Genomic DNA, 11,034 nt, shown 5'->3' on the forward strand with positions numbered 1-11,034 from the left:
GATCTTTGACAAACCTGACAAAAACAAGAAATGGGGAAAGGATTCCCTATTTAATAAATGGTGCTGGGAAAACTGGCTAGCCATATGTAGAAAGCTGAAACTGGATCCCTTCCTTACACCTTATACAAAAATCAATTCAAGATGGATTAAAGACTTAAATGTTAGACCTAAAACCATAAAAACCCTAGAAGAAAACCTAGGCATTACCATTCAGGACATAGGCATGGGCAAGGACTTCATGTCGAAAACACCAAAAGCAATGGCAACAAAAGCCAAAATTGACAAATGGGATCTAATTAAACTAAAGAGCTTCTGCACAGCAAAGGAAACTACCATCAGAGTGAACAGGCAACCTACAAAATGGGAGAAAATTTTTGCAACCTACTCATCTGACAAAGGGCTAATATCCAGAATCTACAATGAACTCCAACAAATTTACAAGAAAAAAACAAACAACCCCATCAAAAAGTGGGCGAAGGACATGAACAGACACTTCTCAAAAGAAGACATTTATGCAGCCAAAAAACACATGAAAAAATGCTCACCATCACTGGCCATCAGAGAAATGCAAATCAAAACCACAATGAGATACCATCTCACACCAGTTAGAATGGCAATCATTAAAAAGTCAGGAAACAACAGGTGCTGGAGAGGATGTGGAGAAATAGGAACAGTTTTACACTGTTGGTGGGACTGTAAACTAGTTCAACCCTTGTGGAAGTCAGTGTGGCGATTCCTCAGGGATCTAGAACTAGAAATTCCATTTGACCCAGCCATCCCATTACTGGGTATATACCCAAAGGACTATAAATCATGCTGCTATAAAGACACATGCACACGTATGTTTATTGCAGCATTATTCACAATAGCAAAGACTTGGAACCAACCCAAATGTCCAACAATGATAGACTGGATTAAGAAAATGTGGCACATATACACCATGGAATACTATGCAGCCATAAAAAATGATGAGTTCATGTCCTTTGTAGGGTCATGGATGAAATTGGAAATCATCATTCTCAGTAAACTATCGCAAGAAGAAAAAACCAAACACCGCATATTCTCACTCATAGGTGGGAATTGAACAATGAGAACACATGGTCACAGGAAGGGGAACATCACACTTCGGGGACTGCTGTGCGGTGGGGGGAGGGGAGAGGGATAGCATTGGGAGATATACCTAATGCTAGATGACGAGTTGGTGGGTGCAGCGCACCAGCATGGCACATGTATACATATGTAACTTACCTGCACGTTGCGCACATGTACCATAGAGCCTAAAGTATAATAATAATAATAATAATAATAATAATAATAAAAAGAAAAAAAAAAGAAAATGTGGCACATATACACCATGGAATACTATGCAGCCATAAAAAATGATGAGTTCATGTCCTTTGTAGGGACATGGATGAAACTGGAAACCATCATTCTCAGCAAACTATCGCAAGGACAAAAAACCAAACACCGCATGTTCTCACTCCTAGGTGGGAATTGAACAATGAGAACACATGGACACAGGAAGGGGAACATCACACTCTGGGGACTGTTGTGGGGTGGGGGGAGGGGGGAGGGATAGCATTAGGAGATATACCTAATGCTAAATGACGAGTTAATGGGTGCAGCACACCAACATGGCACAGGTATACATATGTAACTAACTTGCACGTTGTGCACATGTACCCTAAAACTTAAAGTATAATAATAATAAAATTAAAAAAAAAAAAAAAAAGTCACACAGCTGCTCTATTCTCACACAAATCTACCCCTTGTATGGATGGAACTGACGTTTCCCTGGAGGTGTCCAGACAGCTGATGAAACAGAGAGCCTATAAAAGCTTCGGTCCTTAAGGCTGCCCAGCCCCTGACGAAGATGGAGCTTGTAAGGAGGCTCATGCTTCTGGCCTTTTTAATTGTCTCCTGATTGGCAGAGTTGATGTTGATGGAGGCTGAAGGTAAAACACATTTTTTTTTTAGTCAAAATACTGTCATTCAAAAGGTCCCTGCCAGAGATTTTAGAACTTTTTGAGTCCTCTGCTGGCCCCAGTGTGGAAAAAAATCACTCTTAAATATTATTAGTGGGAGATTAAGTTAGTATCAGGTTCATTCATGGTGATACTGCAATACATATAAAATATAAAAAGCACATGGAATTTAACCAGGTAATTTTACTTCTAAACACTTAGCTTTAGGAAACAACTACAGTAGTGTCCAAAGATGTATGTACAAGCATGTTCATTATACTATATTAATAAATGTAAGAAACAACAAAAATCTCCATTTATTATGAATCTTATGGTAAATACATACAAAGAACACTGCGTGGATTTTAATTTTTAAAGGACACTGATCCAGGAGGCTGAAAGAGAAAGATGGCAGAATAGAAGCCTCCACCAATCATCCTCCCCACAGGAACACCAAATTGAACAACTATCTACACCAAAAAAGCACCTTAATAAAAACCAAAAATCAGGTGAGTGATCACAGTACCTGCTTTTTAACTTCATATCACTGAAAGAGGCACTGAAGAGGATGGGAAAGACAGTCTTGAATTGCCAACACCACTCCTTCCCCTATGTCCTGGCAGTGGCTACATGGTATAGAGAAAAAATATGTGCACTTCGTGGAAGGGAGAGTGCAGTGATTGTGGGACTTTGCATTGAAACTCAGTGCTTCTCTGTCACAGCAGGAAGCAACACCAGGCAGAGTTCAGCCGGTGCCCATGGAGGGAGCATTTAGACCAGCCACAGCCAGAGGGGAATCACCCCTCCCAGTGATTGGAACCTGAGTTCTGGCAAGCCTGGACACTGCAGGCTAAAGTGCTCTGGGTCCTAAATAAACTTGAAAGGGTGTCTAAACCACAACGACTGCAATTCCTCGGCAAGTCCTGGTGCTGTGCTGGGCTTGCAGCTAGTGGACTTGGGGGGCATGTGACCCAGTGAGATACCAGCTGGTGGGAGGCTTGCACCACACCTCCCCCGGCCCCAGGCAGCACAGCTCACAGCTCTGGGAGAGACTCCTTCCCTTTGTTTGAGGAGAGAAGAGGGAAGAGTATAGAGGACTCTGTCTTGCATGTTGGATACTAGCTCAGCCACAATAGGATAGGGTACCAGGGAGAGTCCTGAGGCACCCAATCCAGGCCCTAACTCCAAGATGACATTTCTAGACACAATCTGGGCCACAAAGGAGTCTGCTGCTTTGACTGTTAGGACCTAGTCCCAGAAGAACTCATCACTTACTGACTAAAGAGTCCGTGGTACCAAAGCAGTACTTGCCATGGGCCTTGGGTGAAACTCAAGAGACATGCTGGCTTCAGGTGTGACCCAGCACATTCCCAGCTGTGGTGGCTATGGGGATGGACGCCTGCTTGAGAAAAGGAGAAAGAAGAGTAGGGAGACTTTGTCTTGCAGCTTAGGTATGAGCTTGTCCACAGTGTGGCAGAGCATTAAGTGGGATCTTGGGGTTCCCAGTTCCAGGGCTTGCCTCTTAGATGGCATTTCTGTGCCTGCCCTGGGTCAGAGGGGAGCCTGCTGCTCTGCAGAGAGAGTCCCAGGCCTGGCAGCAGTCACCACAAGATGACTTAGGAGCCCTTGGGCCTTGAATGAACATTGCCAGTAGCCTGCCTGACTACCATGTGCCTAGGGCAGTGGTGGGCATAGAGAGAGACTCCTCTGCTTATGAGAAGAAGAGATATTTGTTTTGTGGCTTGGGTGCCAGATCAGCTGCAGTACAATAGAATACCAAGTAAATTCCTAATATTTCTGACTCTAGGCCCTGGCTCCCAGACAGCATCCCTGAACCTGCTGAGGACTTGGGGGATGTTGTTGCTCTGAAAAGAAGGATGCCATCCTGGCTGGCTTTACCACCTGCTGGTTGTAGAGCCCTAGGTTCTTGAGCAAACATGGGCAGTAGCCAGACAGTGGCTACTGTGGGCCTTGGGTGAGCTCCAATACTATGCTGGCTTTAGTTCTGACTGAGCACAGTCCCATTGCTGGTGGCCACAGGGGTGCTTGTGTCACTTCATCCCAACTCCAGACAGCTCAGCAGAGAGAGAGAGAGAGAGACTCCATTTGTTTGGGTGGAAGTAGGGAAAGAGACTAAGAGTCTCTGCCTGGTAATCCATTTCCTTCTTCTGGATCTTGTCAAAGACCACCAAGGCAGTACCTCTATGAATCTGAAAGAGCCATAGCCTTAATGGGTTTGGGGTATCTCCTAATGCAGATACGATTGCAGTGACCAAAAACTTAGATCACAATAGGCACTTGCCTTCGAGCATCTAGAAAGCCTTCCCAAGAAGGACAGACACAAACAAGACCAGACTGTGAAGACTACAATCAATACCTAACTCTTCAATACTCAGACACAAACAAACATCCACAAGCATCAAGACCATCCAGGAAAACATGACCTCAGCAAATGAACTAAGTAAGGCACAAGGAATCAATCATGGAGAGACAGAGATATGTGACTTTCAGACAGAGAATCCAAAATAGCTGTTTTGAGGAAATATGATGAAATTCAAGATAACACAGAGAAGGAATTCAGAATCCTATTGATAAATTTAGCAAAGAGATTGAAATAATTTAAAAGAATCAAGAAGAAATTCTGTAGTTGAAAAATTCAATTGACATACTAAAGAATGCATCAGAGTCTCTTAACAACAGAATTGATCGAGCAAAATAAAGAATTAGTGAACTTAAAGACTGGCTATTTGAAAATACAAAGAGAGAGGAGACAAAAGCAAAAAGAATGAAGCATGCCTACAAAATCTTGAAAATAGCTTCAAAAGGGAAAATCCAAGAGTTATTGGCCTTAAAGAAGAGGTAGACAGACAGGGATAGAAAGTGTATTCAAAGGGATAATAAAAAAGAACTTCCCAAACCTAGAGAAAGATATCAATATTCAAGTAGAAGAAGGTTACAGAACACCAAGCATATTTAACACAAATAAGACTACCTCAAGGAATTTAATAATCAAATTCCCAAAGGTCAAGGATAAAGAAAGGATCCTAAAAGCAGCAAAAGAAAAGAAACAAAATACAATGGACTTCCAGTATATCTGGCAGCAAACTTCTCCGTAAAAATATTACAGGCCAGGAGACAGTGTATTTAAAATGCTGAAGGAAGAAAAAAAAACTTTTATTCCAGAATAGTATATCGAGCAAAAATATCCTTCAAACATGAAGGAGAAATACTTTCCCAGACATGAAAAAAAGCTGAGAAATTTAAACATGAAACCTGTCCTATAAGAAATGCTAAAGGGAGTTCTTCAGTCTGAAAGAAAAGAACATTAATGAGCAATAAAAAGTCATGTGAAAGTACAAAACTCACTGGCAAAAGTGAATACATAGAAAAACACAGAATATTACAACACTATAACTGTGACATATGAACTACTCTTATCTAGAGTAGAAGGGCTAAAATATAAACTGATCAAAAATAATAATTACAACAAGTTTTCAAGACAGGCAGTATAATAAGATAAAAATAGAAACAACAAAAAATTAAAAAGCAGGGAACAATGTTAAAGTATAGAGTTTTATTAGTTTTCTCTTTGCTTCTTTGTTTATGCAATCAGTGTGTACATCAGTTTAAAATAATGAGATAGTATATTATTTGAAAGCCTCATGGTAACCTCAAATCAAAGAACATACAACAGTTACACAAAAAATAAAAAGCAAAAAATTTAAATGTACCACTAGAGAAAATCACCTTCATTAAAATGAAGACATTAGTAAGAAAAGAAGAAAGAGAAGAGCACAAAACAACCCAAAAACAAATAAAATGGCAGGAGTAAGTCCTTACTTATGAATAATAACATTGAATATAAATGGACTAAACTCTCCAATCAAAAAACATAGAGTGGCTGATGGATGAAAAAACAAAAACAAAAACAAGACCAAATGATCTGTTGCCTACATGAAACACACTTCACCTATAAAGACACACACAGACTGAAAATAAAGGAATGGAAAAAGATATTCCATGCAAATGGAAACAAAAAAGAGCAGAATATATTGATGCAAAAAACATATTTCAAGACAAAAACTATAAAAAGAGACAAAGAAGGTCATTATATAATTATACATGGATATATTCAGCAAGAGGCTATAACTACTGTAAATGCACCTCACACTGGACCACTGAACTATACAAAGCAAATATTATTAGAGGTAAAGAGAGAGACAGACCCCAATACAACAATAGCTAGAGACTTCAACATCCCAGTTTCAGCACTGAACAGATCATCCAGACAAAAAAAAAATCAATGAACATTGGACTGAATCTGCACTATAGACGAAATGGACATAATAGATATTTACAGAACATTTCATCCAATGGCTTCAGAATATACATTCTTCTCCTCAACACATAGATAATTCTCAAGGATAGACCTTATGTTATACTACAAAGCAAGTCTTTAAAAATTCAAAAAACTTGAAATAATATCAACGTAACTTCTCTGACCACAATGGAATAAAAGTATAAGTCAATAACAAGGGAATTTTTGGAAACTATACAAACACATGGAAATTAAACAATATGCTTCTAAATGGCCAGTGGGTCAATGAAGAGATTAAGAAGCAAAGTGAAAATTTTCTTCAAACAAATAATGAAAACACAACATACTAAAGCCTATGGAATACAGTAAAAGCAGTACTAAGAGGAAAGCATATACCTTTCAGCCTAAATCAAAAAAGTGGAAAAACTTCAAATAGACAACCTAACCATGCATGTTAAAGAATTAGACAAGCAAGAGTAAACCAAACCCAAAATTAGAAGAAATAATTAAGAGCAGAAATTAATGAACTTGAAATGAGGAAAACAAAAAAATCAACAAAATGAAAAGCTGGTTTTTTGAAAAGATAAACAAAATCAGCAAACCTTTAGCCAGATTAACTGAAAAAAAAAAAGAGAGAAGACCAAATAAACAAAATCAGATATGAAAAAAATATTACAACTGGCACTGCAAAAATTCAAAGGATTATTAGAGACTACTATGAGCAAATATACACCAATAAATTGGAAAGCCTAGAAGAAATGGATAAATTCCTAGACACATACAACCTACCAAGATTAAACTTGAAAGAAATCCAAAACCTGAAAATATCTGAACAGATTGGTAAAAGTAATGAGATCAAAGCTGTACTAAAAAGTCTCCTAGCAAAACAAATTCCAGGACATGATGGTTTCACTGCTGAATTTTACCAAACATTTAAAGAAGAACTAATACGAATCTTACTCAAACTATTTCAAAACATAAAGGACGAACGAATACTTCCAAACTCTTTCTATGAGGCCAGTGATACCCTGATACAAAAACCAGACAAAGACACATAAAAAAGAAGAAGGAAAGAAAGAAAGAGAGAGAGAGAGGAAGAAAGAAAGAAGGAAAGAAAGAAAGGAAGGAAGGAAGGAAGGAAAGAAGGAAGGAAGGAAGAAAGAAAGAAAGGAAGTAAGGAAGGAAGGAAAGAAAGAGAATGAACAAACTACAGGCCAGTATCACTGATGAATATTGATGCAAAAATCCTCAACAAAATACTAGCAAACTGACTTCAACAACACATTAAAAAGATGATTCATCATGACCAAGTGGAATTTATCCTAGGAATACAAGGATGGCTCCACGCACTTAAATCAATCAATGTGATACATCATGTCAACAAAATAAATAAAAGACAAAAATCATATAATCATTTCAATTGATGCTGAAAAAGCATTTGATAAAATTCAACATTCCTTCATGATAAAAACACTTTAAAAAACTGAGTATAGAAGGAAAATACCTTGACACAATAAAAGCCATATATGACAGACCCACAGCTAGTATCATACTGAATGGGGAAAAACAGAATGCCTTTCCTCTAAGATCTGGAACACAACAAGGGTGCCTACTATCACCACTGTTATTCAACAATAATTGAATAGAAGTACTATTGAAGAGGTACTAGAATAGGTACTATAAGTCCTAACTAGAGTAATCAGACAAGAAAAAGAAATAAAGGGCATTCAAGTTGGAGAGGAAGAAGTGAAATTATCCTTGTTTGCAGATGATACGATCTTATATTTGGAAAAAACCTAAAGACACCACCAAAAAACTATTAGAACTGAAAAACAAATTCAGTAAAATTTTAGGATACAGTATCAACATACAAAAATCAGTGGCATTTCCACATGCCAACAGTAAACAGTCTGAAAAAGAAATCAAGAAAGTAATCTGATTTATAATAGCTACAAATAAAATACCTAGGACTTAGACATGGGCTGCAGGAGCCAGAGCTTCCTGATCCCCAGCCTGGGAGCAGAGAGGGATGCTCAAGCTCAGGTCAACCATGCCCTGCCCTGGAGTGACTTCACCCACCAGAGTCGGCGGCCACTTTTCCAGAAAGTTCAAGAATAACTCATCCCTTACTTAGCATATAATTAGGCATAGGCAATAATATAGCTAGCCAGCAGTCCACAAGAGCCACTCTGCCTATGGGATAGCCCTGCTCTGTCTATGAAGCAGCCATTTCACTGTATATTGTTGCTCACATAAATGTGCTGTCTTTCACTGTTGGCTCACTCTTGAATTCTTTCAACTGAAGCCAAGAACCCTCCCAAGCTGAGCCCCAATTTGGGGTTTCACCTGTATCAGGTTGATGAGGAGACTTCCACTCCAGTTTTCTTTCCAAGGCCCAGAGCTGATCATGTCACTCTCTTTAGATTTTCAGTGATTCCCTGGTACCAGGAGAAGCAGCTTTCAAAGTCTTCCCATGGTATTGTTTCAAAACTGCTTATGCACCACATGAGGATGCTTCAGTCAATGATGGACTGCATATGTGATGGTGGTCTGTTGCGCTAAACCCCTATAGACTCCAATGGAGATGGTACCAGGTTCAAGAGGCCTAAGAGACCCAGAGCCAGCAAATGAGACATGGGTTTTTTTTAAAATGGAGAAATATTATCTTAACACAGAAGAATCCTTATTTTTAAAGGTCAGGAATCTGAATTCTGACATTGCATGGGACAGAGGGAATGGCAAATGCACTCAAGTGATAACTGTATGTTGGCTACATTGAGTCATTTTCTCCACATTACCTAAATATCTGATACTGAATGTATTGAGCTTGATAGATGCCTTGTTTTTAAGGATAAGTCACAATTAAATAGAAACTGTTTAATAATTTATCTTAGGTGAAAATGATCCTGGTATACAAGAAGTCCTGTGATGCCTAGCTTTGTATCATTATTTATATGGACTATGAAGAATTATAATTCTGGTTTATAACCAACTATTTTTATGTCAAAAGAAAACAAAAAGAAATAAGCCATGAGAAGACATGGAGGAAACTTAAATGCATATTGCTAAGTAAAAGAAGGTCAATCTGAAAAGGCTACAGACCATGATTCCAACTATATGGACTTCAGGAAACAGGAAAACCATGGAGATGGTAAAGAGAGCAGTGGCTGCCAGAGGGATGAATAGGTGGAGCACAGATTTTTAGGGCAGTGAAACTAGTGTATGTGATACGATAATGGTGGATACATGTCATTACACATTTGTCCAAACCCATAGACTGTACAACACCAAGAGCAGATCCTAATATGAACTATAGACTTCGGGTGATAATGATGTCAATGTAGGCTCGTCAATTGTAACAAATGTACCACTCTAGTGAGGATGTTGATAATAGAGGAGGTTATGCACATGTAAGGATAGGGAATATATGACAAATCTCTGTAACTTCTCTCAATTTTGCTGTGAACCTAAAATGGCTTTTTAAGTCTTAAATCAAGAAATGAAACATATTAACTTCTATAAACACATTCACTACAAAGACTTGCATAATGCACCTTTAAGTTTGAAAACAGTTGAACATTTGTGAATGTCAATATGGCAACATCCTAGTAAAATATTGTTTTCCAATTTCAAAGAAGGACACTAATTTCCCTGTTAATCAAATATTTTGACAACTGTGAAAAATACTGACCCTTAATAAATGATCCTGCATGGCTCCTTAACTCTTAACACTTTTTTTTCTGTAGAGACAGGGCCTCACTATGTTTACCCAGGCTGGACTCAAACTCCCCACCTCAAGTGATCCTTCTGCCTCAGCCTCCCAAACTGTTACGATTATAAGCGTGAGCCACCATGCCCAGCCAGACTATAATACTTTAATTTCACAAGTTTTCTACCTCACACTGGGAAGCCAAACTAAATCAGCCATTTGAAATAGAAATACTTTTAGGGGCCAGGCGCAGTGGTTCACGCCTGTAATCCCAGCACTTTTGGGGGCTGAGGTGGGTGGATCATTTGAGGTCAGGAGTTCAAGACCAGATTGACCAACAGGGTGAGACCCCATCTCTACCAAAAATACAAAAATTAGCCAGGCATGGTGGTCTGCACCTGTAATCCCAGCTACTCGGGAGGCTGAGCTAGGAGAATTGCTTGAACCAGGAGGCGGAGGTTGAAGTGAGACGAGATCGCACCACTGCACTCCAGCCTGGGCGACAGAGTGAAACTCTGCCTCAAAATAAATAAATAAATAAATAAAAATAAAAATAAATACTTTCAGGGATATTTTGTCTTTGATTTTTAACATAAACACTAAGCTAATTCAAATAACAGTTCCTCTATGTTATGCTGGCACTGTTCCAAATAACAAATGCAGAGTATGTAGAGAAATCACACATTTATCAAATTTCAAATTGCCAAATATTACTCTTTAAAATGATTGTGATCTTGCTTCCCAATTACTTCATCATCAGATACATGCAGAAGGAACTCAGAATTGGCCTTTGAACTGTCTGCCCCTAACTTCATTCATCATCCTTGCTTGGAATACAGTAATTGCTACTACATCATAGTGAGGCACTTTGTGAATCAATGAACAGACCCCAACTACCAGAAGATGCAGGACTATTAACTAATGCAGGACTATTAACTAACAGATTCAAACTTGAGACAGACTTCTCAATGAGAACAGAGATACTATCTAATATATGTTATGAATGTCCCATAAATAATGGTCCTTCAAGGGCCTATCAAAAG

Source organism: Pongo abelii, chromosome 8 (genome assembly GCF_028885655.2).
Source record: "Pongo abelii isolate AG06213 chromosome 8, NHGRI_mPonAbe1-v2.0_pri, whole genome shotgun sequence".
NCBI classification, from domain to species: domain Eukaryota; kingdom Metazoa; phylum Chordata; class Mammalia; order Primates; family Hominidae; genus Pongo; species Pongo abelii.